The sequence below is a fragment of the Sus scrofa genome, chromosome 3 (genome assembly GCF_054392235.1).
Source record: "Sus scrofa isolate SSC_HxYL_T2T_F1_AM1 chromosome 3, Sscrofa_HxYL_maternal_Yorkshire_Landrace_v2.0, whole genome shotgun sequence".
NCBI classification, from domain to species: domain Eukaryota; kingdom Metazoa; phylum Chordata; class Mammalia; order Artiodactyla; family Suidae; genus Sus; species Sus scrofa.
In genome coordinates this window covers 6,947,568-6,971,188 of record NC_139385.1, presented here as the reverse complement: position 1 = coordinate 6,971,188, position 23,621 = coordinate 6,947,568, and positions in this window count along the sequence as shown.

The window sequence follows — 23,621 nt, the reverse complement described above, 5'->3', positions numbered from 1 at the left end:
AGAGGGGGCTGGGTGTCGGGTGAGTTGAGTGCCCTGGCAGAATGGGAGCTCCTCCTCGCCCTGCCCATAGATAGGGCCTTGCCGTGGGCTGAGAGGGAGAGGAGGAAGGACCGAGTGCCGGCTCCTGCCCAAGTTGGCGGCAGAGCAGGGATCTGCTCTGGGGAGGCAGAAGCAGGGCTGCGTGTTCTTTTCGACCTGATGGCTGCCAGACAGAGCCAGGCAACCAGGAGAGCCGCTGGGCAGCCCCCTGGCTGCGCCTTCGGGCTCAGCGATGGGCTTGGGGAGGGGTTGCTGGCACCCCAAGGGGGTGCCCAGGACGTTGCCTTTGGACCCGTGGTGCCTGTGGTGCTTTGGCCCCGTTTGCCTCACCTGAGCGACGGGGGAAAGCGTTCTGCCGTGGCTTCGGGGGTTCAGAGCCTGCCCGGTCGGGTGGCCCCGGGGCTGGCGAGTTGGGCAGGCTGTCCGGGGTGGGAGCGCCCTTCGATGCTTCGGAGGCACAGCTCCGGACCCAGGCGAGGGGGTTGGCTTCCCAACGCTGGGCTTCTGGTTTGGAGGGCAGCGGGTCCCCTCGGTGGCTCTCGGGAGCTGGGCTGTGCTCGCCCCCGTGCCCTTGCTCTCTCCAGGGCTCCACAGCCGTGTCTTCCCTCCCGCCTGAGCCTCGCCCTCCTCTGCGCGGGACGCAGGGTCCGAGGAGCCTCCCCCGGTGCGGCTGACCTGCGTTCCGTCTGGGTGGTCGCTGCGTTTGGGCTGGGTCCCCGGGCTGAGGGGTGCTGGTGGATTCCGCGCCTGCTGTCTCGACCCCAAGAGCAGGCTCTTGGCCTTCAGGGAGTTGGAGGGTGCCGTGGAGACAGTCCTGCCAACCCCTGTCGTGCATCTCCTCGGTGCACGCAGGTGGAGAGGAGGAAGGACCTCTCTCCCCGACCGCTGCTGCCTCGGGCCAGCGCAGACCCCGGGGTGCAGCTGGGAGAGGCAGGCCAAGGGCCAGGCGCGTTGCAGTTGGAGCCTGTGTCCGCCAGACGGCGCCAGAGCACGAGCAGAGCCCCCTGCGCACGCAGCTGCCCGGGGCGTCCTCTGGCTCAGGCACCGGCTCGGAGATGGGTGGGGGGACGCCCAAGGAGGTTCCCAGGCCCTTGCCCTCGAGGCATGGTCCCTCGGACCCCATGGCCCGATGCGCCTCGACTCAGAGGGGAGGCGGGGTTCTGCCATCCCAAGCGGCATTCCGTTGGATGGGGTCGGGTGGCCCGAAGATGGGAGGGGGTGGCAGGCTGGCTGCGTTCTGAGGGCGTGTCCTTGGCTCGGTGGGCAGCCGACCTCTCGAGCCAGCAGCAGCAGGCTTGCCCCTGGGACGTGCAGGTGTGGAGACTCAGCCCGGCGTGGTGCTTGGCTTCTGGAAGGGGGGCTTCTGGGGGTGAATGTGGTACGTCGGCGTGGTGGTGTTTTGGGGGGCGGACCTAGCCTGACCCTGTGGTCTTTCTCTCCAGAGGTCTCCTCGCCCTCGTCCTTCCCTCTCCACCTGCCCCGTTTCCCTCTCTGCGGGACACGACTTCAGGGGGTGGGGGAGGAAGAAAGAAAAACCAAACCCTGCTTTACCCGAGGGAAGGGGAGGCTCCGCGAAGGGGTTGCCCGTAGTCTCCCGCTGAGTCCCAGGGGGGCCGGGCTGCCCTCACGACCTCACGAATGGGGTGGCTGCTGTCCGGGGGTGTGTGGGGTGAGGTTCCTGGCCGACAACGAGAGGGTCCCTGCCCCGCCCGTCGTGGATGTCCTGCTGCTGCGAGGGGGAGGAGGAAGACCCTCCTGCTGGCAAGGGCCCCGGGCCAGGGCCGAGCAGGCATCCCCGGTGGGAAGCAGAGGAAGGGCCGAGACGTGCTGTTCGAGCGCGTGTCCACCAGGCGGCGCCAGAGCCCCCGCAGAGCCCCTCTGCCCCTCGCCCCCGGGCCACCTCTCTGGGTTCAGGTCATGGTGGCAGATGGTCTGGGCGAAGGCCAAGGAGGTTCCCAGGGACTCGCCTTTGGGTCCGTGGTGCCTCGGAGCCTGTGGGCCCGGGTGGCTCAGCCTCAGCTCTGAGATGGGGCAGGGTTCCGGCATCCCATCTGGGGTTCGATGCCTCGTGGTCCGGTGGGTGAGCCGAGGACTGGAGCGCCCGAGGGGCCGCCTGGGGCCTGAGTGCCCTTGGCTTGCTTGGAGGCCCAACCCGGGACGCAGGCGGGCTCTGCGTCTGGCGTCTGGCGTCTGGGGGGGGGGGAGGCCTCTGGTGGGGGAGGCCACGTGTCTTCGTCGAGAGGGGTGGGAGCTGGTGGGGCCGCCCGAGCCCGTGGCCGTGCTCTTCCTCCTGCCCTCAGAGCGCCGCATCCTCCTCCTGCCCTCGCCCCCCGAGCCGCTTCCTCCTCCGTGGGACCCCCGCGCCCAGGAGACTCCATCCAGGCCACGTGGGCAAGGCCTGGGAGGTCCTTCCTTCCAAGCTGGGGCCCAGGCTGAAGGGCGCTGATGGATTGCGAGGCGGCTCACTGGCTCCCTGGCCTTCGCCAGCAGGGTCTCTGGGTTCTTGGAGCTGGAGGGTGTTCGGGAGGGGTGAGTGCCCTGGACGACGTGGAGAGAGTCCAGTGTCGCGCGTGGCGTGCCCTTCGGGGCGCCAAGGCGGAGAGGAGGAAGGCAATCCTCCAGACCCCAGCCCGGGGCCGGGGCCGGCGCAGACCTGGATTCCGATGTCAGAGGCAGGGAAGGGGCTGGGAGCTGCAGTGAGAGCCTCTGTCCGCCAGACGGCGCCAGCGCGCCCGCCGAGCCCCTCTGCAGCTCCCTGGCCCCGTCTCCAGCCTCCCAAGACCAAGACGATGGCAGAGGCATCCACCGACCCGCGGGGAGGTGGCCGGAGCCCTCTGCGTGGGTACACGGAGCCTCTGAGCCCGCGGGGCCCTTTGCCCCACGGCAGGGAGGGGACGTCGTCGTTCTGCCACCCCAGGTGGAAGGCTCTTCCTGCCTGGTCGAGCGAGGTGCCCCGTGCTTGGAGTTGGACCGCTGACGGAGGGCGGAGGGTTCTTGGCTTGGTTGCAGAGCCCCCTCCGGCCCAGAGACGGCTGGATTGCCTCTTGGGCGCGCTGCTTTCTCAAACCGGCCTGGCAGGGGGAGGCTTCTGGAAGGCAGGGCTTCTGCGGGGTGGGGGGCGGAGGGGGGGGTAGGGCGTGCGTCCAAGCGGTGTGATCTGGGGCGGGGGGCGGGGGCAGGCTGTGTTCCTTGCGGGGCTCTTTCTCTTCGGAGCCTCCTCCTTCCCCCCTTCTTCCCTCAGGCCCTGAGCCTAGGGACACCCTGTGCGGGCCCCGTTTGAGAAGGAACTTCGGAAAACCCGGAGGTGGGGGGGGGGGTGCTGGGGTGGTGGAATAAGGGCTGCAGGGTCCGGTGATGGCAAGCAGGTGCTGATGGTCTGGGGATCAAGGCAGCGGAGTCAAAGCCAAAGCCAAAGCCGGCTTTGGGGGCTGAAAGCAGGGTGTGGCTTGAGATCAGGCAGTGGCGGGGTGGTGCTGGCGGCCGCAAGTGCCCTGAACAGCTCTGAGGTGGTCGTAGCCCCGGCCTGGAGGGCGTGTCCGTGGGAGAGGATGAACCACTTCCTGATGCTGGCCCGTGCCCCAGGCTGGCGCAGCTGGGGGAAGCGAGAGGAAGGGCAGAGCGTGGCTCTTGGAGGGCATGTGGGCCAGCGGGCGCCAGAGCCCCCGCAGAGCTCCTCTGCAGCTGCCTAGCTGCCCCTTCAGCTCCAAGGTAAGGGGGAGCGATGGGTCGGGGGCGCCCTACGAGGCTGCCCAGGGTTTGGGCTTGGGGACAGGGCCCCTGTGGCCCCGTTGGCGATGTGCCCTCCCCTCCCAGAGAGGACCTAGTTCTGCCATCCCCTCGATGGTGCCCGCAGCAGCACAGCCAGGGGCCCAATAGGCAGGCGGTTTGGCCGGCGGTCTGGGTCCTGGTGCCCTTGGCGTGTTTGCAGGCACAGTTCGGGACCCAGGAACGCCTGGCTTGCGTCTGGGCGTGCAGCCTGCTCGAAGCAGGCTGGCGTGGATTTTCGCTCCCGGCAAGGCGGGCTTCTGGAAAGCTGAGCTTGTAATCTTGAATGCCCTCTGCCAAGCAGGCCCCTGCTGATAGCCTTTCTCTCCCAATACCTCCCCAACCTTTTTCACCCCTCGCGCCCATACCCTTTCCTGCTTTCCAGCCCTTCCCTGGAAACGGAGCCTCTGTCCACCCATCTGGATCCCGGTTGGTCCTTTCTTTCTAGCGCGGTCCCAGGGTTGAAGGACGCTCACCGCTCCCCTGTCTTTGCACATGACTTCCCAATCGGGCAGACGAGGTGAGAGAGGGGGCTGGGTGTCGGGTGAGTTGAGTGCCCTGGCAGAATGGGAGCGCCTCCTCGCCCTGCCCATAGATAGGGCCTTGCCTTGGGCTGAGAGGGAGAGGAGGAAGGACCGAGTGCCGGCTCCTGCCCAAGTTGGCGGCAGAGCAGGGATCTGCTCTGGGGAGGCAGAAGCAGGGCTGTGTGTTCTTTTCGACCTGATGGCTGCCAGACAGAGCCAGGCAACCAGGAGAGCCGCTGGGCAGCCCCCTGGCTGCGCCTTCGGGCTCAGCGATGGGCTTGGGGAGGGGTTGCTGGCACCCCAAGGGGGTGCCCAGGACGTTGCCTTTGGACCCGTGGTGCCTGTGGTGCTTTGGCCCCGTTTGCCTCACCTGAGCGACGGGGGAAAGCGTTCTGCCGTGGCTTCGGGGGTTCAGAGCCTGCCCGGTCGGGTGGCCCCGGGGCTGGCGAGTTGGGCAGGCTGTCCGGGGTGGGAGCGCCCTTCGATGCTTCGGAGGCACAGCTCCGGACCCAGGCGAGGGGGTTGGCTTCCCAACGCTGGGCTTCTGGTTTGGAGGGCAGCGGGTCCCCTCGGTGGCTCTCGGGAGCTGGGCTGTGCTCGCCCCCGTGCCCTTGCTCTCTCCAGGGCTCCACAGCCGTGTCTTCCCTCCCGCCTGAGCCTCGCCCTCCTCTGCGCAGGACGCAGGGTCCGAGGAGCCTCCCCCGGTGCGGCTGACCTGCGTTCCGTCTGGGTGGTCGCTGCGTTTGGGCTGGGTCCCCGGGCTGAGGGGTGCTGGTGGATTCCGCGCCTGCTGTCTCGACCCCAAGAGCAGGCTCTTGGCCTTCAGGGAGTTGGAGGGTGCCGTGGAGACAGTCCTGCCAACCCCTGTCGTGCATCTCCTCGGTGCACGCAGGTGGAGAGGAGGAAGGACCTCTCTCCCCGACCGCTGCTGCCTCGGGCCAGCGCAGACCCCGGGGTGCGGCTGGGAGAGGCAGGCCAAGGGCCAGGCGCGTTGCAGTTGGAGCCTGTGTCCGCCAGACGGCGCCAGAGCACGAGCAGAGCCCCCTGCGCACGCAGCTGCCCGGGGCGTCCTCTGGCTCAGGCACCGGCTCGGAGATGGGTGGGGGGACGCCCAAGGAGGTTCCCAGGCCCTTGCCCTCGAGGCATGGTCCCTCGGACCCCATGGCCCGATGCGCCTCGACTCAGAGGGGAGGCGGGGTTCTGCCATCCCAAGCGGCATTCCGTTGGATGGGGTCGGGTGGCCCGGAGATGGGAGGGGGTGGCAGGCTGGCTGCGTTCTGAGGGCGTGTCCTTGGCTCGGTGGGCAGCCGACCTCTCGAGCCAGCAGCAGCAGGCTTGCCCCTGGGACGTGCAGGTGTGGAGACTCAGCCCGGCGTGGTGCTTGGCTTCTGGAAGGGGGGCTTCTGGGGGTGAATGTGGTACGTCGGCGTGGTGGTGTTTTGGGGGGCGGACCTAGCCTGACCCTGTGGTCTTTCTCTCCAGAGGTCTCCTCGCCCTCGTCCTTCCCTCTCCACCTGCCCCGTTTCCCTCTCTGCGGGACACGACTTCAGGGGGTGGGGGAGGAAGAAAGAAAAACCAAACCCTGCTTTACCTGAGGGAAGGGGAGGCTCCGCGAAGGGGTTGCCCGTAGTCTCCCGCTGAGTCCCAGGGGGGCCGGGCTGCCCTCACGACCTCACGAATGGGGTGGCTGCTGTCCGGGGGTGTGTGGGGTGAGGTTCCTGGCCGACAACGAGAGGGTCCCTGCCCCGCCCGTCGTGGATGTCCTGCTGCTGCGAGGGGGAGGAGGAAGACCCTCCTGCTGGCAAGGGCCCCGGGCCAGGGCAGAGCAGGCACCCCTGGTGGGAAGCAGAGGAAGGGCCGAGACGTGCTGTTCGAGCGCGTGTCCACCAGGCGGCGCCAGAGCCCCCGCAGAGCCCCTCTGCCCCTCGCTTCCGGGCCACCTCTCTGGGTTCAGGTCATGGTGGCAGTTGGTCTGGGCGAAGGCCAAGGAGGTTTCCAGGGACTCGCCTTTGGGTCCGTGGTGCCTCGGAACCTGTGGGCCCGGGTGGCTCAGCCTCAGCTCTGAGATGGGGCAGGGTTCCGGCATCCCATCTGGGGTTCGATGCCTCGTGGTCCGGTGGGTGAGCCGAGGACTGGAGCGCCCGAGGGGCCGCCTGGGGCCTGAGTGCCCTTGGCTTGCTTGGAGGCCCAACCCGGGACGCAGGCGGGCTCTGCGTCTGGCGTCTGGCGTCTGGGGGGGGGGGGGAGGCCTCTGGTGGGGGAGGCCACGTGTCTTCGTCGAGAGGGGTGGGAGCTGGTGGGGCCGCCCGAGCCCGTGGCCGTGCTCTTCCTCTCGGGAGAACGCCGCATCCTCCTCCTGCCCTCGCCCCCCGAGCCGCTTCCTCCTCCGTGGGACCCCCGCGCCCAGGAGACTCCCTCCATCCAGGCCACGTGGGCAAGGCCTGGGAGGTCCTTCCTTCCAAGCTGGGGCCCAGGCTGAAGGGCGCTGATGGATTGCGAGGCGGCTCACTGGCTCCCTGGCCTTCGCCAGCAGGGTCTCTGGGTTCTTGGAGCTGGAGGGTGTTCGGGAGGGGTGAGTGCCCTGGACGACGTGGAGAGAGTCCAGTGTCGCGCGTGGCGTGCCCTTCGGGGCGCCAAGGCGGAGAGGAGGAAGGCAATCCTCCAGACCCCAGCCCGGGGCCGGGGCCGGCGCAGACCTGGATTCCGATGTCAGAGGCAGGGAAGGGGCTGGGAGCTGCAGTGAGAGCCTCTGTCCGCCAGACGGCGCCAGCGCGCCCGCCGAGCCCCTCTGCAGCTCCCTGGCCCCGTCTCCAGCCTCCCAAGACCAAGACGATGGCAGAGGCATCCACCGACCCGCGGGGAGGTGGCCGGAGCCCTCTGCGTGGGTACACGGAGCCTCTGAGCCCGCGGGGCCCTTTGCCCCACGGCAGGGAGGGGACGTCGTTCCGCCACCCCAGGTGGAAGGCTCTTCCTGCCTGGTCGAGCGAGGTGCCCCGTGCTTGGAGTTGGACCGCTGACGGAGGGCGGAGGGTTCTTGGCTTGGTTGCAGAGCCCCCTCTGGCCCAGAGACGGCTGGATTGCCTCTTGGGCGCGCTGCTTTCTCAAACCGGCCTGGCAGGGGGAGGCTTCTGGAAGGCAGGGCTTCTGCGGGGTGGGGGGCGGAGGGGGGGGTAGGGCGTGCGTCCAAGCGGTGTGATCTGGGGCGGGGGGCGGGGGCAGGCTGTGCTCCTTGCGGGGCTCTTTCTCTTCGGAGCCTCCTCCTTCCCCCCTTCTTCCCTCAGGCCCTGAGCCTAGGGACACCCTGTGCGGGCCCCGTTTGAGAAGGAACTTTGGAAAACCCGGAGGTGGGGGGGGAGGTGCCGGGGGGGGTGGTGGAATAAGGGCTGCAAGGTCCGGTGATGGCAAGCAGGTGCTGATGGTCTGGGGATCAAGGCAGCGGAGTCAAAGCCAAAGCCAAAGCCGGCTTTGGGGGCTGAAAGCAGGGTGTGGCTTGAGATCAGGCAGTGGCGGGGTGGTGCTGGCGGCCGCAAGTGCCCTGAACAGCTCTGAGGTGGTCGTAGCCCCGGCCTGGAGGGCGTGTCCGTGGGAGAGGATGAACCACTTCCTGATGCTGGCCCGTGCCCCAGGCTGGCGCAGCTGGGGGAAGCGAGAGGAAGGGCAGAGCGTGGCTCTTGGAGGGCATGTGGGCCAGCGGGCGCCAGAGCCCCCGCAGAGCTCCTCTGCAGCTGCCTAGCTGCCCCTTCAGCTCCAAGGTAAGGGGGAGCGATGGGTCGGGGGCGCCCTACGAGGCTGCCCAGGGTTTGGGCTTGGGGACAGGGCCCCTGTGGCCCCGTTGGCGATGTGCCCTCCCCTCCCAGAGAGGACCTAGTTCTGCCATCCCCTCGATGGTGCCCGCAGCAGCACAGCCAGGGGCCCAATAGGCAGGCGGTTTGGCCGGCGGTCTGGGTCCTGGTGCCCTTGGCGTGTTTGCAGGCACAGTTCGGGACCCAGGAACGCCTGGCTTGCGTCTGGGCGTGCAGCCTGCTCGAAGCAGGCTGGCGTGGATTTTCGCTCCCGGCAAGGCGGGCTTCTGGAAAGCTGAGCTTGTAATCTTGAATGCCCTCTGCCAAGCAGGCCCCTGCTGATAGCCTTTCTCTCCCAATACCTCCCCAACCTTTTTCACCCCTCGCGCCCATACCCTTTCCTGCTTTCCAGCCCTTCCCTGGAAACGGAGCCTCTGTCCACCCATCTGGATCCCGGTTGGTCCTTTCTTTCTAGCGCGGTCCCAGGGTTGAAGGACGCTCACCGCTCCCCTGTCTTTGCACATGACTTCCCAATCGGGCAGACGAGGTGAGAGAGGGGGCTGGGTGTCGGGTGAGTTGAGTGCCCTGGCAGAATGGGAGCGCCTCCTCGCCCTGCCCATAGATAGGGCCTTGCCTTGGGCTGAGAGGGAGAGGAGGAAGGACCGAGTGCCGGCTCCTGCCCAAGTTGGCGGCAGAGCAGGGATCTGCTCTGGGGAGGCAGAAGCAGGGCTGTGTGTTCTTTTCGACCTGATGGCTGCCAGACAGAGCCAGGCAACCAGGAGAGCCGCTGGGCAGCCCCCTGGCTGCGCCTTCGGGCTCAGCGATGGGCTTGGGGAGGGGTTGCTGGCACCCCAAGGGGGTGCCCAGGACGTTGCCTTTGGACCCGTGGTGCCTGTGGTGCTTTGGCCCCGTTTGCCTCACCTGAGCGACGGGGGAAAGCGTTCTGCCGTGGCTTCGGGGGTTCAGAGCCTGCCCGGTCGGGTGGCCCCGGGGCTGGCGAGTTGGGCAGGCTGTCCGGGGTGGGAGCGCCCTTCGATGCTTCGGAGGCACAGCTCCGGACCCAGGCGAGGGGGTTGGCTTCCCAACGCTGGGCTTCTGGTTTGGAGGGCAGCGGGTCCCCTCGGTGGCTCTCGGGAGCTGGGCTGTGCTCGCCCCCGTGCCCTTGCTCTCTCCAGGGCTCCACAGCCGTGTCTTCCCTCCCGCCTGAGCCTCGCCCTCCTCTGCGCGGGACGCAGGGTCCGAGGAGCCTCCCCCGGTGCGGCTGACCTGCGTTCCGTCTGGGTGGTCGCTGCGTTTGGGCTGGGTCCCCGGGCTGAGGGGTGCTGGTGGATTCCGCGCCTGCTGTCTCGACCCCAAGAGCAGGCTCTTGGCCTTCAGGGAGTTGGAGGGTGCCGTGGAGACAGTCCTGCCAACCCCTGTCGTGCATCTCCTCGGTGCACGCAGGTGGAGAGGAGGAAGGACCTCTCTCCCCGACCGCTGCTGCCTCGGGCCAGCGCAGACCCCGGGGTGCGGCTGGGAGAGGCAGGCCAAGGGCCAGGCGCGTTGCAGTTGGAGCCTGTGTCCGCCAGACGGCGCCAGAGCACGAGCAGAGCCCCCTGCGCACGCAGCTGCCCGGGGCGTCCTCTGGCTCAGGCACCGGCTCGGAGATGGGTGGGGGGACGCCCAAGGAGGTTCCCAGGCCCTTGCCCTCGAGGCATGGTCCCTCGGACCCCATGGCCCGATGCGCCTCGACTCAGAGGGGAGGCGGGGTTCTGCCATCCCAAGCGGCATTCCGTTGGATGGGGTCGGGTGGCCCGAAGATGGGAGGGGGTGGCAGGCTGGCTGCGTTCTGAGGGCGTGTCCTTGGCTCGGTGGGCAGCCGACCTCTCGAGCCAGCAGCAGCAGGCTTGCCCCTGGGACGTGCAGGTGTGGAGACTCAGCCCGGCGTGGTGCTTGGCTTCTGGAAGGGGGGCTTCTGGGGGTGAATGTGGTACGTCGGCGTGGTGGTGTTTTGGGGGGCGGACCTAGCCTGACCCTGTGGTCTTTCTCTCCAGAGGTCTCCTCGCCCTCGTCCTTCCCTCTCCACCTGCCCCGTTTCCCTCTCTGCGGGACACGACTTCAGGGGGTGGGGGAGGAAGAAAGAAAAACCAAACCCTGCTTTACCCGAGGGAAGGGGAGGCTCCGCGAAGGGGTTGCCCGTAGTCTCCCGCTGAGTCCCAGGGGGGCCGGGCTGCCCTCACGACCTCATGAATGGGGAGGCTGCTGTCCGGGGGTGTGTGGGGTGAGGTTCCTGGCCGACAACGAGAGGGTCCCTGCCCCGCCCGTCGTGGATGTCCTGCTGCTGCGAGGGGGAGGAGGAAGACCCTCCTGCTGGCAAGGGCCCCGGGCCAGGGCCGAGCAGGCATCCCCGGTGGGAAGCAGAGGAAGGGCCGAGACGTGCTGTTCGAGCGCGTGTCCACCAGGCGGCGCCAGAGCCCCCGCAGAGCCCCTCTGCCCCTCGCCCCCGGGCCACCTCTCTGGGTTCAGGTCATGGTGGCAGATGGTCTGGGCGAAGGCCAAGGAGGTTCCCAGGGACTCGCCTTTGGGTCCGTGGTGCCTCGGAGCCTGTGGGCCCGGGTGGCTCAGCCTCAGCTCTGAGATGGGGCAGGGTTCCGGCATCCCATCTGGGGTTCGATGCCTCGTGGTCCGGTGGGTGAGCCGAGGACTGGAGCGCCCGAGGGGCCGCCTGGGGCCTGAGTGCCCTTGGCTTGCTTGGAGGCCCAACCCGGGACGCAGGCGGGCTCTGCGTCTGGCGTCTGGCGTCTGGGGGGGGGGGGGAGGCCTCTGGTGGGGGAGGCCACGTGTCTTCGTCGAGAGGGGTGGGAGCTGGTGGGGCCGCCCGAGCCCGTGGCCGTGCTCTTCCTCCTGCCCTCAGAGCGCCGCATCCTCCTCCTGCCCTCGCCCCCCGAGCCGCTTCCTCCTCCGTGGGACCCCCGCGCCCAGGAGACTCCATCCAGGCCACGTGGGCAAGGCCTGGGAGGTCCTTCCTTCCAAGCTGGGGCCCAGGCTGAAGGGCGCTGATGGATTGCGAGGCGGCTCACTGGCTCACTGGCCTTCGCCAGCAGGGTCTCTGGGTTCTTGGAGCTGGAGGGTGTTCGGGAGGGGTGAGTGCCCTGGACGACGTGGAGAGAGTCCAGTGTCGCGCGTGGCGTGCCCTTCGGGGCGCCAAGGCGGAGAGGAGGAAGGCAATCCTCCAGACCCCAGCCCGGGGCCGGGGCCGGCGCAGACCTGGATTCCGATGTCAGAGGCAGGGAAGGGGCTGGGAGCTGCAGTGAGAGCCTCTGTCCGCCAGACGGCGCCAGCGCGCCCGCCGAGCCCCTCTGCAGCTCCCTGGCCCCGTCTCCAGCCTCCCAAGACCAAGACGATGGCAGAGGCATCCACCGACCCGCGGGGAGGTGGCCGGAGCCCTCTGCGTGGGTACACGGAGCCTCTGAGCCCGCGGGGCCCTTTGCCCCACGGCAGGGAGGGGACGTCGTCGTTCCGCCACCCCAGGTGGAAGGCTCTTCCTGCCTGGTCGAGCGAGGTGCCCCGTGCTTGGAGTTGGACCGCTGACGGAGGGCGGAGGGTTCTTGGCTTGGTTGCAGAGCCCCCTCCGGCCCAGAGACGGCTGGATTGCCTCTTGGGCGCGCTGCTTTCTCAAACCGGCCTGGCAGGGGGAGGCTTCTGGAAGGCAGGGCTTCTGCGGGGTGGGGGGCGGAGGGGGGGGTAGGGCGTGCGTCCAAGCGGTGTGATCTGGGGCGGGGGGCGGGGGCAGGCTGTGTTCCTTGCGGGGCTCTTTCTCTTCGGAGCCTCCTCCTTCCCCCCTTCTTCCCTCAGGCCCTGAGCCTAGGGACACCCTGTGCGGGCCCCGTTTGAGAAGGAACTTCGGAAAACCCGGAGGTGGGGGGGGGGGTGCTGGGGTGGTGGAATAAGGGCTGCAGGGTCCGGTGATGGCAAGCAGGTGCTGATGGTCTGGGGATCAAGGCAGCGGAGTCAAAGCCAAAGCCAAAGCCGGCTTTGGGGGCTGAAAGCAGGGTGTGGCTTGAGATCAGGCAGTGGCGGGGTGGTGCTGGCGGCCGCAAGTGCCCTGAACAGCTCTGAGGTGGTCGTAGCCCCGGCCTGGAGGGCGTGTCCGTGGGAGAGGATGAACCACTTCCTGATGCTGGCCCGTGCCCCAGGCTGGCGCAGCTGGGGGAAGCGAGAGGAAGGGCAGAGCGTGGCTCTTGGAGGGCATGTGGGCCAGCGGGTGCCAGAGCCCCGGCAGAGCTCCTCTGCAGCTGCCTAGCTGCCCCTTCAGCTCCAAGGTAAGGGGGAGCGATGGGTCGGGGGCGCCCTACGAGGCTGCCCAGGGTTTGGGCTTGGGGACAGGGCCCCTGTGGCCCCGTTGGCGATGTGCCCTCCCCTCCCAGAGAGGACCTAGTTCTGCCATCCCCTCGATGGTGCCCGCAGCAGCACAGCCAGGGGCCCAATAGGCAGGCGGTTTGGCCGGCGGTCTGGGTCCTGGTGCCCTTGGCGTGTTTGCAGGCACAGTTCGGGACCCAGGAACGCCTGGCTTGCGTCTGGGCGTGCAGCCTGCTCGAAGCAGGCTGGCGTGGATTTTCGCTCCCGGCAAGGCGGGCTTCTGGAAAGCTGAGCTTGTAATCTTGAATGCCCTCTGCCAAGCAGGCCCCTGCTGATAGCCTTTCTCTCCCAATACCTCCCCAACCTTTTTCACCCCTCGCGCCCATACCCTTTCCTGCTTTCCAGCCCTTCCCTGGAAACGGAGCCTCTGTCCACCCATCTGGATCCCGGTTGGTCCTTTCTTTCTAGCGCGGTCCCAGGGTTGAAGGACGCTCACCGCTCCCCTGTCTTTGCACATGACTTCCCAATCGGGCAGACGAGGTGAGAGAGGGGGCTGGGTGTCGGGTGAGTTGAGTGCCCTGGCAGAATGGGAGCGCCTCCTCGCCCTGCCCATAGATAGGGCCTTGCCTTGGGCTGAGAGGGAGAGGAGGAAGGACCGAGTGCCGGCTCCTGCCCAAGTTGGCGGCAGAGCAGGGATCTGCTCTGGGGAGGCAGAAGCAGGGCTGTGTGTTCTTTTCGACCTGATGGCTGCCAGACAGAGCCAGGCAACCAGGAGAGCCGCTGGGCAGCCCCCTGGCTGCGCCTTCGGGCTCAGCGATGGGCTTGGGGAGGGGTTGCTGGCACCCCAAGGGGGTGCCCAGGACGTTGCCTTTGGACCCGTGGTGCCTGTGGTGCTTTGGCCCCGTTTGCCTCACCTGAGCGACGGGGGAAAGCGTTCTGCCGTGGCTTCGGGGGTTCAGAGCCTGCCCGGTCGGGTGGCCCCGGGGCTGGCGAGTTGGGCAGGCTGTCCGGGGTGGGAGCGCCCTTCGATGCTTCGGAGGCACAGCTCCGGACCCAGGCGAGGGGGTTGGCTTCCCAACGCTGGGCTTCTGGTTTGGAGGGCAGCGGGTCCCCTCGGTGGCTCTCGGGAGCTGGGCTGTGCTCGCCCCCGTGCCCTTGCTCTCTCCAGGGCTCCACAGCCGTGTCTTCCCTCCCGCCTGAGCCTCGCCCTCCTCTGCGCAGGACGCAGGGTCCGAGGAGCCTCCCCCGGTGCGGCTGACCTGCGTTCCGTCTGGGTGGTCGCTGCGTTTGGGCTGGGTCCCCGGGCTGAGGGGTGCTGGTGGATTCCGCGCCTGCTGTCTCGACCCCAAGAGCAGGCTCTTGGCCTTCAGGGAGTTGGAGGGTGCCGTGGAGACAGTCCTGCCAACCCCTGTCGTGCATCTCCTCGGTGCACGCAGGTGGAGAGGAGGAAGGACCTCTCTCCCCGACCGCTGCTGCCTCGGGCCAGCGCAGACCCCGGGGTGCGGCTGGGAGAGGCAGGCCAAGGGCCAGGCGCGTTGCAGTTGGAGCCTGTGTCCGCCAGACGGCGCCAGAGCACGAGCAGAGCCCCCTGCGCACGCAGCTGCCCGGGGCGTCCTCTGGCTCAGGCACCGGCTCGGAGATGGGTGGGGGGACGCCCAAGGAGGTTCCCAGGCCCTTGCCCTCGAGGCATGGTCCCTCGGACCCCATGGCCCGATGCGCCTCGACTCAGAGGGGAGGCGGGGTTCTGCCATCCCAAGCGGCATTCCGTTGGATGGGGTCGGGTGGCCCGAAGATGGGAGGGGGTGGCAGGCTGGCTGCGTTCTGAGGGCGTGTCCTTGGCTCGGTGGGCAGCCGACCTCTCGAGCCAGCAGCAGCAGGCTTGCCCCTGGGACGTGCAGGTGTGGAGACTCAGCCCGGCGTGGTGCTTGGCTTCTGGAAGGGGGGCTTCTGGGGGTGAATGTGGTACGTCGGCGTGGTGGTGTTTTGGGGGGCGGACCTAGCCTGACCCTGTGGTCTTTCTCTCCAGAGGTCTCCTCGCCCTCGTCCTTCCCTCTCCACCTGCCCCGTTTCCCTCTCTGCGGGACACGACTTCAGGGGGTGGGGGAGGAAGAAAGAAAAACCAAACCCTGCTTTACCCGAGGGAAGGGGAGGCTCCGCGAAGGGGTTGCCCGTAGTCTCCCGCTGAGTCCCAGGGGGGCCGGGCTGCCCTCACGACCTCACGAATGGGGTGGCTGCTGTCCGGGGGTGTGTGGGGTGAGGTTCCTGGCCGACAACGAGAGGGTCCCTGCCCCGCCCGTCGTGGATGTCCTGCTGCTGCGAGGGGGAGGAGGAAGACCCTCCTGCTGGCAAGGGCCCCGGGCCAGGGCAGAGCAGGCACCCCTGGTGGGAAGCAGAGGAAGGGCCGAGACGTGCTGTTCGAGCGCGTGTCCACCAGGCGGCGCCAGAGCCCCCGCAGAGCCCCTCTGCCCCTCGCTTCCGGGCCACCTCTCTGGGTTCAGGTCATGGTGGCAGTTGGTCTGGGCGAAGGCCAAGGAGGTTCCCAGGGACTCGCCTTTGGGTCCGTGGTGCCTCGGAGCCTGTGGGCCCGGGTGGCTCAGCCTCAGCTCTGAGATGGGGCAGGGTTCCGGCATCCCATCTGGGGTTCGATGCCTCGTGGTCCGGTGGGTGAGCCGAGGACTGGAGCGCCCGAGGGGCCGCCTGGGGCCTGAGTGCCCTTGGCTTGCTTGGAGGCCCAACCCGGGACGCAGGCGGGCTCTGCGTCTGGCGTCTGGCGTCTGGGGGGGGGGGGGAGGCCTCTGGTGGGGGAGGCCACGTGTCTTCGTCGAGAGGGGTGGGAGCTGGTGGGGCCGCCCGAGCCCGTGGCCGTGCTCTTCCTCTCGGGAGAGCGCCGCATCCTCCTCCTGCCCTCGCCCCCCGAGCCGCTTCCTCCTCCGTGGGACCCCCGCGCCCAGGAGACTCCCTCCATCCAGGCCACGTGGGCAAGGCCTGGGAGGTCCTTCCTTCCAAGCTGGGGCCCAGGCTGAAGGGCGCTGATGGATTGCGAGGCGGCTCACTGGCTCCCTGGCCTTCGCCAGCAGGGTCTCTGGGTTCTTGGAGCTGGAGGGTGTTCGGGAGGGGTGAGTGCCCTGGACGACGTGGAGAGAGTCCAGTGTCGCGCGTGGCGTGCCCTTCGGGGCGCCAAGGCGGAGAGGAGGAAGGCAATCCTCCAGACCCCAGCCCGGGGCCGGGGCCGGCGCAGACCTGGATTCCGATGTCAGAGGCAGGGAAGGGGCTGGGAGCTGCAGTGAGAGCCTCTGTCCGCCAGACGGCGCCAGCGCGCCCGCCGAGCCCCTCTGCAGCTCCCTGGCCCCGTCTCCAGCCTCCCAAGACCAAGACGATGGCAGAGGCATCCACCGACCCGCGGGGAGGTGGCCGGAGCCCTCTGCGTGGGTACACGGAGCCTCTGAGCCCGCGGGGCCCTTTGCCCCACGGCAGGGAGGGGACGTCGTCGTTCCGCCACCCCAGGTGGAAGGCTCTTCCTGCCTGGTCGAGCGAGGTGCCCCGTGCTTGGAGTTGGACCGCTGACGGAGGGCGGAGGGTTCTTGGCTTGGTTGCAGAGCCCCCTCCGGCCCAGAGACGGCTGGATTGCCTCTTGGGCGCGCTGCTTTCTCAAACCGGCCTGGCAGGGGGAGGCTTCTGGAAGGCAGGGCTTCTGCGGGGTGGGGGGCGGAGGGGGGGGTAGGGCGTGCGTCCAAGCGGTGTGATCTGGGGCGGGGGGCGGGGGCAGGCTGTGTTCCTTGCGGGGCTCTTTCTCTTCGGAGCCTCCTCCTTCCCCCCTTCTTCCCTCAGGCCCTGAGCCTAGGGACACCCTGTGCGGGCCCCGTTTGAGAAGGAACTTCGGAAAACCCGGAGGTGGGGGGGGGGGTGCTGGGGTGGTGGAATAAGGGCTGCAGGGTCCGGTGATGGCAAGCAGGTGCTGATGGTCTGGGGATCAAGGCAGCGGAGTCAAAGCCAAAGCCAAAGCCGGCTTTGGGGGCTGAAAGCAGGGTGTGGCTTGAGATCAGGCAGTGGCGGGGTGGTGCTGGCGGCCGCAAGTGCCCTGAACAGCTCTGAGGTGGTCGTAGCCCCGGCCTGGAGGGCGTGTCCGTGGGAGAGGATGAACCACTTCCTGATGCTGGCCCGTGCCCCAGGCTGGCGCAGCTGGGGGAAGCGAGAGGAAGGGCAGAGCGTGGCTCTTGGAGGGCATGTGGGCCAGCGGGTGCCAGAGCCCCGGCAGAGCTCCTCTGCAGCTGCCTAGCTGCCCCTTCAGCTCCAAGGTAAGGGGGAGCGATGGGTCGGGGGCGCCCTACGAGGCTGCCCAGGGTTTGGGCTTGGGGACAGGGCCCCTGTGGCCCCGTTGGCGATGTGCCCTCCCCTCCCAGAGAGGACCTAGTTCTGCCATCCCCTCGATGGTGCCCGCAGCAGCACAGCCAGGGGCCCAATAGGCAGGCGGTTTGGCCGGCGGTCTGGGTCCTGGTGCCCTTGGCGTGTTTGCAGGCACAGTTCGGGACCCAGGAACGCCTGGCTTGCGTCTGGGCGTGCAGCCTGCTCGAAGCAGGCTGGCGTGGATTTTCGCTCCCGGCAAGGCGGGCTTCTGGAAAGCTGAGCTTGTAATCTTGAATGCCCTCTGCCAAGCAGGCCCCTGCTGATAGCCTTTCTCTCCCAATACCTCCCCAACCTTTTTCACCCCTCGCGCCCATACCCTTTCCTGCTTTCCAGCCCTTCCCTGGAAACGGAGCCTCTGTCCACCCATCTGGATCCCGGTTGGTCCTTTCTTTCTAGCGCGGTCCCAGGGTTGAAGGACGCTCACCGCTCCCCTGTCTTTGCACATGACTTCCCAATCGGGCAGACGAGGTGAGAGAGGGGGCTGGGTGTCGGGTGAGTTGAGTGCCCTGGCAGAATGGGAGCGCCTCCTCGCCCTGCCCATAGATAGGGCCTTGCCTTGGGCTGAGAGGGAGAGGAGGAAGGACCGAGTGCCGGCTCCTGCCCAAGTTGGCGGCAGAGCAGGGATCTGCTCTGGGGAGGCAGAAGCAGGGCTGTGTGTTCTTTTCGACCTGATGGCTGCCAGACAGAGCCAGGCAACCAGGAGAGCCGCTGGGCAGCCCCCTGGCTGCGCCTTCGGGCTCAGCGATGGGCTTGGGGAGGGGTTGCTGGCACCCCAAGGGGGTGCCCAGGACGTTGCCTTTGGACCCGTGGTGCCTGTGGTGCTTTGGCCCCGTTTGCCTCACCTGAGCGACGGGGGAAAGCGTTCTGCCGTGGCTTCGGGGGTTCAGAGCCTGCCCGGTCGGGTGGCCCCGGGGCTGGCGAGTTGGGCAGGCTGTCCGGGGTGGGAGCGCCCTTCGATGCTTCGGAGGCACAGCTCCGGACCCAGGCGAGGGGGTTGGCTTCCCAACGCTGGGCTTCTGGTTTGGAGGGCAGCGGGTCCCCTCGGTGGCTCTCGGGAGCTGGGCTGTGCTCGCCCCCGTGCCCTTGCTCTCTCCAGGGCTCCACAGCCGTGTCTTCCCTCCCGCCTGAGCCTCGCCCTCCTCTGCGCGGGACGCAGGGTCCGAGGAGCCTCCCCCGGTGCGGCTGACCTGCGTTCCGTCTGGGTGGTCGCTGCGTTTGGGCTGGGTCCCCGGGCTGAGGGGTGCTGGTGGATTCCGCGCCTGCTGTCTCGACCCCAAGAGCAGGCTCTTGGCCTTCAGGGAGTTGGAGGGTGCCGTGGAGACAGTCCTGCCAACCCCTGTCGTGCATCTCCTCGGTGCACGCAGGTGGAGAGGAGGAAGGACCTCTCTCCCCGACCGCTGCTGCCTCGGGCCAGCGCAGACCCCGGGGTGCGGCTGGGAGAGGCAGGCCAAGGGCCAGGCGCGTTGCAGTTGGAGCCTGTGTCCGCCAGACGGCGCCAGAGCACGAGCAGAGCCCCCTGCGCACGCAGCTGCCCGGGGCGTCCTCTGGCTCAGGCACCGGCTCGGAGATGGGTGGGGGGACGCCCAAGGAGGTTCCCAGGCCCTTGCCCTCGAGGCATGGTCCCTCGGACCCCATGGCCCGATGCGCCTCGACTCAGAGGGGAGGCGGGGTTCTGCCATCCCAAGCGGCATTCCGTTGGATGGGGTCGGGTGGCCCGAAGATGGGAGGGGGTGGCAGGCTGGCTGCGTTCTGAGGGCGTGTCCTTGGCTCGGTGGGCAGCCGACCTCTCGAGCCAGCAGCAGCAGGCTTGCCCCTGGGACGTGCAGGTGTGGAGACTCAGCCCGGCGTGGTGCTTGGCTTCTGGAAGGGGGGCTTCTGGGGGTGAATGTGGTACGTCGGCGTGGTGGTGTTTTGGGGGGCGGACCTAGCCTGACCCTGTGGTCTTTCTCTCCAGAGGTCTCCTCGCCCTCGTCCTTCCCTCTCCACCTGCCCCGTTTCCCTCTCTGCGGGACACGACTTCAGGGGGTGGGGGAGGAAGAAAGAAAAACCAAACCCTGCTTTACCCGAGGGAAGGGGAGGCTCCGCGAAGGGGTTGCCCGTAGTCTCCCGCTGAGTCCCAGGGGGGCCGGGCTGCCCTCACGACCTCACGAATGGGGTGGCTGCTGTCCGGGGGTGTGTGGGGTGAGGTTCCTGGCCGACAACGAGAGGGTCCCTGCCCCGCCCGTCGTGGATGTCCTGCTGCTGCGAGGGGGAGGAGGAAGACCCTCCTGCTGGCAAGGGCCCCGGGCCAGGGCAGAGCAGGCACCCCTGGTGGGAAGCAGAGGAAGGGCCGAGACGTGCTGTTCGAGCGCGTGTCCACCAGGCGGCGCCAGAGCCCCCGCAGAGCCCCTCTGCCCCTCGCTTCCGGGCCACCTCTCTGGGTTCAGGTCATGGTGGCAGTTGGTCTGGGCGAAGGCCAAGGAGGTTCCCAGGGACTCGCCTTTGGGTCCGTGGTGCCTCGGAGCCTGTGGGCCCGGGTGGCTCAGCCTCAGCTCTGAGATGGGGCAGGGTTCCGGCATCCCATCTGGGGTTCGATGCCTCGTGGTCCGGTGGGTGAGCCGAGGACTGGAGCGCCCGAGGGGCCGCCTGGGGCCTGAGTGCCCTTGGCTTGCTTGGAGGCCCAACCCGGGACGCAGGCGGGCTCTGCGTCTGGCGTCTGGCGTCTGGGGGGGGGGGGAGGCCTCTGGTGGGGGAGGCCACGTGTCTTCGTCGAGAGGGGTGGGAGCTGGTGGGGCCGCCCGAGCCCGTGGCCGTGCTCTTCCTCTCGGGAGAGCGCCGCATCCTCCTCCTGCCCTCGCCCCCCGAGCCGCTTCCTCCTCCGTGGGACCCCCGCGCCCAGGAGACTCCCTCCATCCAGGCCACGTGGGCAAGGCCTGGGAGGTCCTTCCTTCCAAGCTGGGGCCCAGGCTGAAGGGCGCTGATGGATTGCGAGGCGGCTCACTGGCTCCCTGGCCTTCGCCAGCAGGGTCTCTGGGTTCTTGGAGCTGGAGGGTGTTCGGGAGGGGTGAGTGCCCTGGACGACGTGGAGAGAGTCCAGTGTCGCGCGTGGCGTGCCCTTCGGGGCGCCAAGGCGGAGAGGAGGAAGGCAATCCTCCAGACCCCAGCCTGGGGCCGGGGCCGGCGCAGACCTGGATTCCGATGTCAGAGGCAGGGAAGGGGCTGGGAGCTGCAGTGAGAGCCTCTGTCCGCCAGACGGCGCCAGCGCGCCCGCCGAGCCCCTCTGCAGCTCCCTGGCCCCGTCTCCAGCCTCCCAAGACCAAGACGATGGCAGAGGCATCCACCGACCCGCGGGGAGGTGGCCGGAGCCCTCTGCGTGGGTACACGGAGCCTCTGAGCCCGCGGGGCCCTTTGCCCCACGGCAGGGAGGGGACGTCGTTCCGCCACCCCAGGTGGAAGGCTCTTCCTGCCTGGTCGAGCGAGGTGCCCCGTGCTTGGAGTTGGACCGCTGACGGAGGGCGGAGGGTTCTTGGCTTGGTTGCAGAGCCCCCTCTGGCCCAGAGACGGCTGGATTGCCTCTTGGGCGCGCTGCTTTCTCAAACCGGCCTGGCAGGGGGAGGCTTCTGGAAGGCAGGGCTTCTGCGGGGTGGGGGGCGGAGGGGGGGGTAGGGCGTGCGTCCAAGCGGTGTGATCTGGGGCGGGGGGCGGGGGCAGGCTGTGCTCCTTGCGGGGCTCTTTCTCTTCGGAGCCTCCTCCTTCCCCCCTTCTTCCCTCAGGCCCTGAGCCTAGGGACACCCTGTGCGGGCCCCGTTTGAGAAGGAACTTCGGAAAACCCGGAGGTGGGGGGGAGGTGCCGGGGGGGGTGGTGGAATAAGGGCTGCAAGGTCCGGTGATGGCAAGCAGGTGCTGATGGTCTGGGGATCAAGGCAGCGGAGTCAAAGCCAAAGCCAAAGCCGGCTTTGGGGGCTGAAAGCAGGGTGTGGCTTGAGATCAGGCAGTGGCGGGGTGGTGCTGGCGGCCGCAAGTGCCCTGAACAGCTCTGAGGTGGTCGTAGCCCCGGCCTGGAGGGCGTGTCCGTGGGAGAGGATGAACCACTTCCTGATGCTGGCCCGTGCCCCAGGCTGGCGCAGCTGGGGGAAGCGAGAGGAAGGGCAGAGCGTGGCTCTTGGAGGGCATGTGGGCCAGCGGGCGCCAGAGCCCCCGCAGAGCTCCTCTGCAGCTGCCTAGCTGCCCCTTCAGCTCCAAGGTAAGGGGGAGCGATGGGTCGGGGGCGCCCTACGAGGCTGCCCAGGGTTTGGGCTTGGGGACAGGGCCCCTGTGGCCCCGTTGGCGATGTGCCCTCCCCTCCCAGAGAGGACCTAGTTCTGCCATCCCCTCGATGGTGCCCGCAGCAGCACAGCCAGGGGCCCAATAGGCAGGCGGTTTGGCCGGCGGTCTGGGTCCTGGTGCCCTTGGCGTGTTTGCAGGCACAGTTCGGGACCCAGGAACGCCTGGCTTGCGTCTGGGCGTGCAGCCTGCTCGAAGCAGGCTGGCGTGGATTTTCGCTCCCGGCAAGGCGGGCTTCTGGAAAGCTGAGCTTGTAATCTTGAATGCCCTCTGCCAAGCAGGCCCCTGCTGATAGCCTTTCTCTCCCAATACCTCCCCAACCTTTTTCACCCCTCGCGCCCATACCCTTTCCTGCTTTCCAGCCCTTCCCTGGAAACGGAGCCTCTGTCCACCCATCTGGATCCCGGTTGGTCCTTTCTTTCTAGCGCGGTCCCAGGGTTGAAGGACGCTCACCGCTCCCCTGTCTTTGCACATGACTTCCCAGTCGGGCAGACGAGGTGAGAGAGGGGGCTGGGTGTCGGGTGAGTTGAGTGCCCTGGCAGAATGGGAGCTCCTCCTCGCCCTGCCCATAGATAGGGCCTTGCCGTGGGCTGAGAGGGAGAGGAGGAAGGACCGAGTGCCGGCTCCTGCCCAAGTTGGCGGCAGAGCAGGGATCTGCTCTGGGGAGGCAGAAGCAGGGCTGCGTGTTCTTTTCGACCTGATGGCTGCCAGACAGAGCCAGGCAACCAGGAGAGCCGCTGGGCAGCCCCCTGGCTGCGCCTTCGGGCTCAGCGATGGGCTTGGGGAGGGGTTGCTGGCACCCCAAGGGGGTGCCCAGGACGTTGCCTTTGGACCCGTGGTGCCTGTGGTGCTTTGGCCCCGTTTGCCTCACCTGAGCGACGGGGGAAAGCGTTCTGCCGTGGCTTCGGGGGTTCAGAGCCTGCCCGGTCGGGTGGCCCCGGGGCTGGCGAGTTGGGCAGGCTGTCCGGGGTGGGAGCGCCCTTCGATGCTTCGGAGGCACAGCTCCGGACCCAGGCGAGGGGGTTGGCTTCCCAACGCTGGGCTTCTGGTTTGGAGGGCAGCGGGTCCCCTCGGTGGCTCTCGGGAGCTGGGCTGTGCTCGCCCCCGTGCCCTTGCTCTCTCCAGGGCTCCACAGCCGTGTCTTCCCTCCCGCCTGAGCCTCGCCCTCCTCTGCGCGGGACGCAGGGTCCGAGGAGCCTCCCCCGGTGCGGCTGACCTGCGTTCCGTCTGGGTGGTCGCTGCGTTTGGGCTGGGTCCCCGGGCTGAGGGGTGCTGGTGGATTCCGCGCCTGCTGTCTCGACCCCAAGAGCAGGCTCTTGGCCTTCAGGGAGTTGGAGGGTGCCGTGGAGACAGTCCTGCCAACCCCTGTCGTGCATCTCCTCGGTGCACGCAGGTGGAGAGGAGGAAGGACCTCTCTCCCCGACCGCTGCTGCCTCGGGCCAGCGCAGACCCCGGGGTGCGGCTGGGAGAGGCAGGCCAAGGGCCAGGCGCGTTGCAGTTGGAGCCTGTGTCCGCCAGACGGCGCCAGAGCACGAGCAGAGCCCCCTGCGCACGCAGCTGCCCGGGGCGTCCTCTGGCTCAGGCACCGGCTCGGAGATGGGTGGGGGGACGCCCAAGGAGGTTCCCAGGCCCTTGCCCTCGAGGCATGGTCCCTCGGACCCCATGGCCCGATGCGCCTCGACTCAGAGGGGAGGCGGGGTTCTGCCATCCCAAGCGGCATTCCGTTGGATGGGGTCGGGTGGCCCGAAGATGGGAGGGGGTGGCAGGCTGGCTGCGTTCTGAGGGCGTGTCCTTGGCTCGGTGGGCAGCCGACCTCTCGAGCCAGCAGCAGCAGGCTTGCCCCTGGGACGTGCAGGTGTGGAGACTCAGCCTTTCGTGGTGCTTGGCTTCTGGAAGGGGGGCTTCTGGGGGTGAATGTGGTACGTCGGCGTGGTGGTGTTTTGGGGGGCGGACCTAGCCTGACCCTGTGGTCTTTCTCTCCAGAGGTCTCCTCGCCCTCGTCCTTCCCTCTCCACCTGCCCCGTTTCCCTCTCTGCGGGACACGACTTCAGGGGGTGGGGGAGGAAGAAAGAAAAACCAAACCCTGCTTTACCCGAGGGAAGGGGAGGCTCCGCGAAGGGGTTGCCCGTAGTCTCCCGCTGAGTCCCAGGGGGGCCGGGCTGCCCTCACGACCTCACGAATGGGGTGGCTGCTGTCCGGGGGTGTGTGGGGTGAGGTTCCTGGCCGACAACGAGAGGGTCCCTGCCCCGCCCGTCGTGGATGTCCTGCTGCTGCGAGGGGGAGGAGGAAGACCCTCCTGCTGGCAAGGGCCCCGGGCCAGGGCAGAGCAGGCACCCCTGGTGGGAAGCAGAGGAAGGGCCGAGACGTGCTGTTCGAGCGCGTGTCCACCAGGCGGCGCCAGAGCCCCCGCAGAGCCCCTCTGCCCCTCGCTTCCGGGCCACCTCTCTGGGTTCAGGTCATGGTGGCA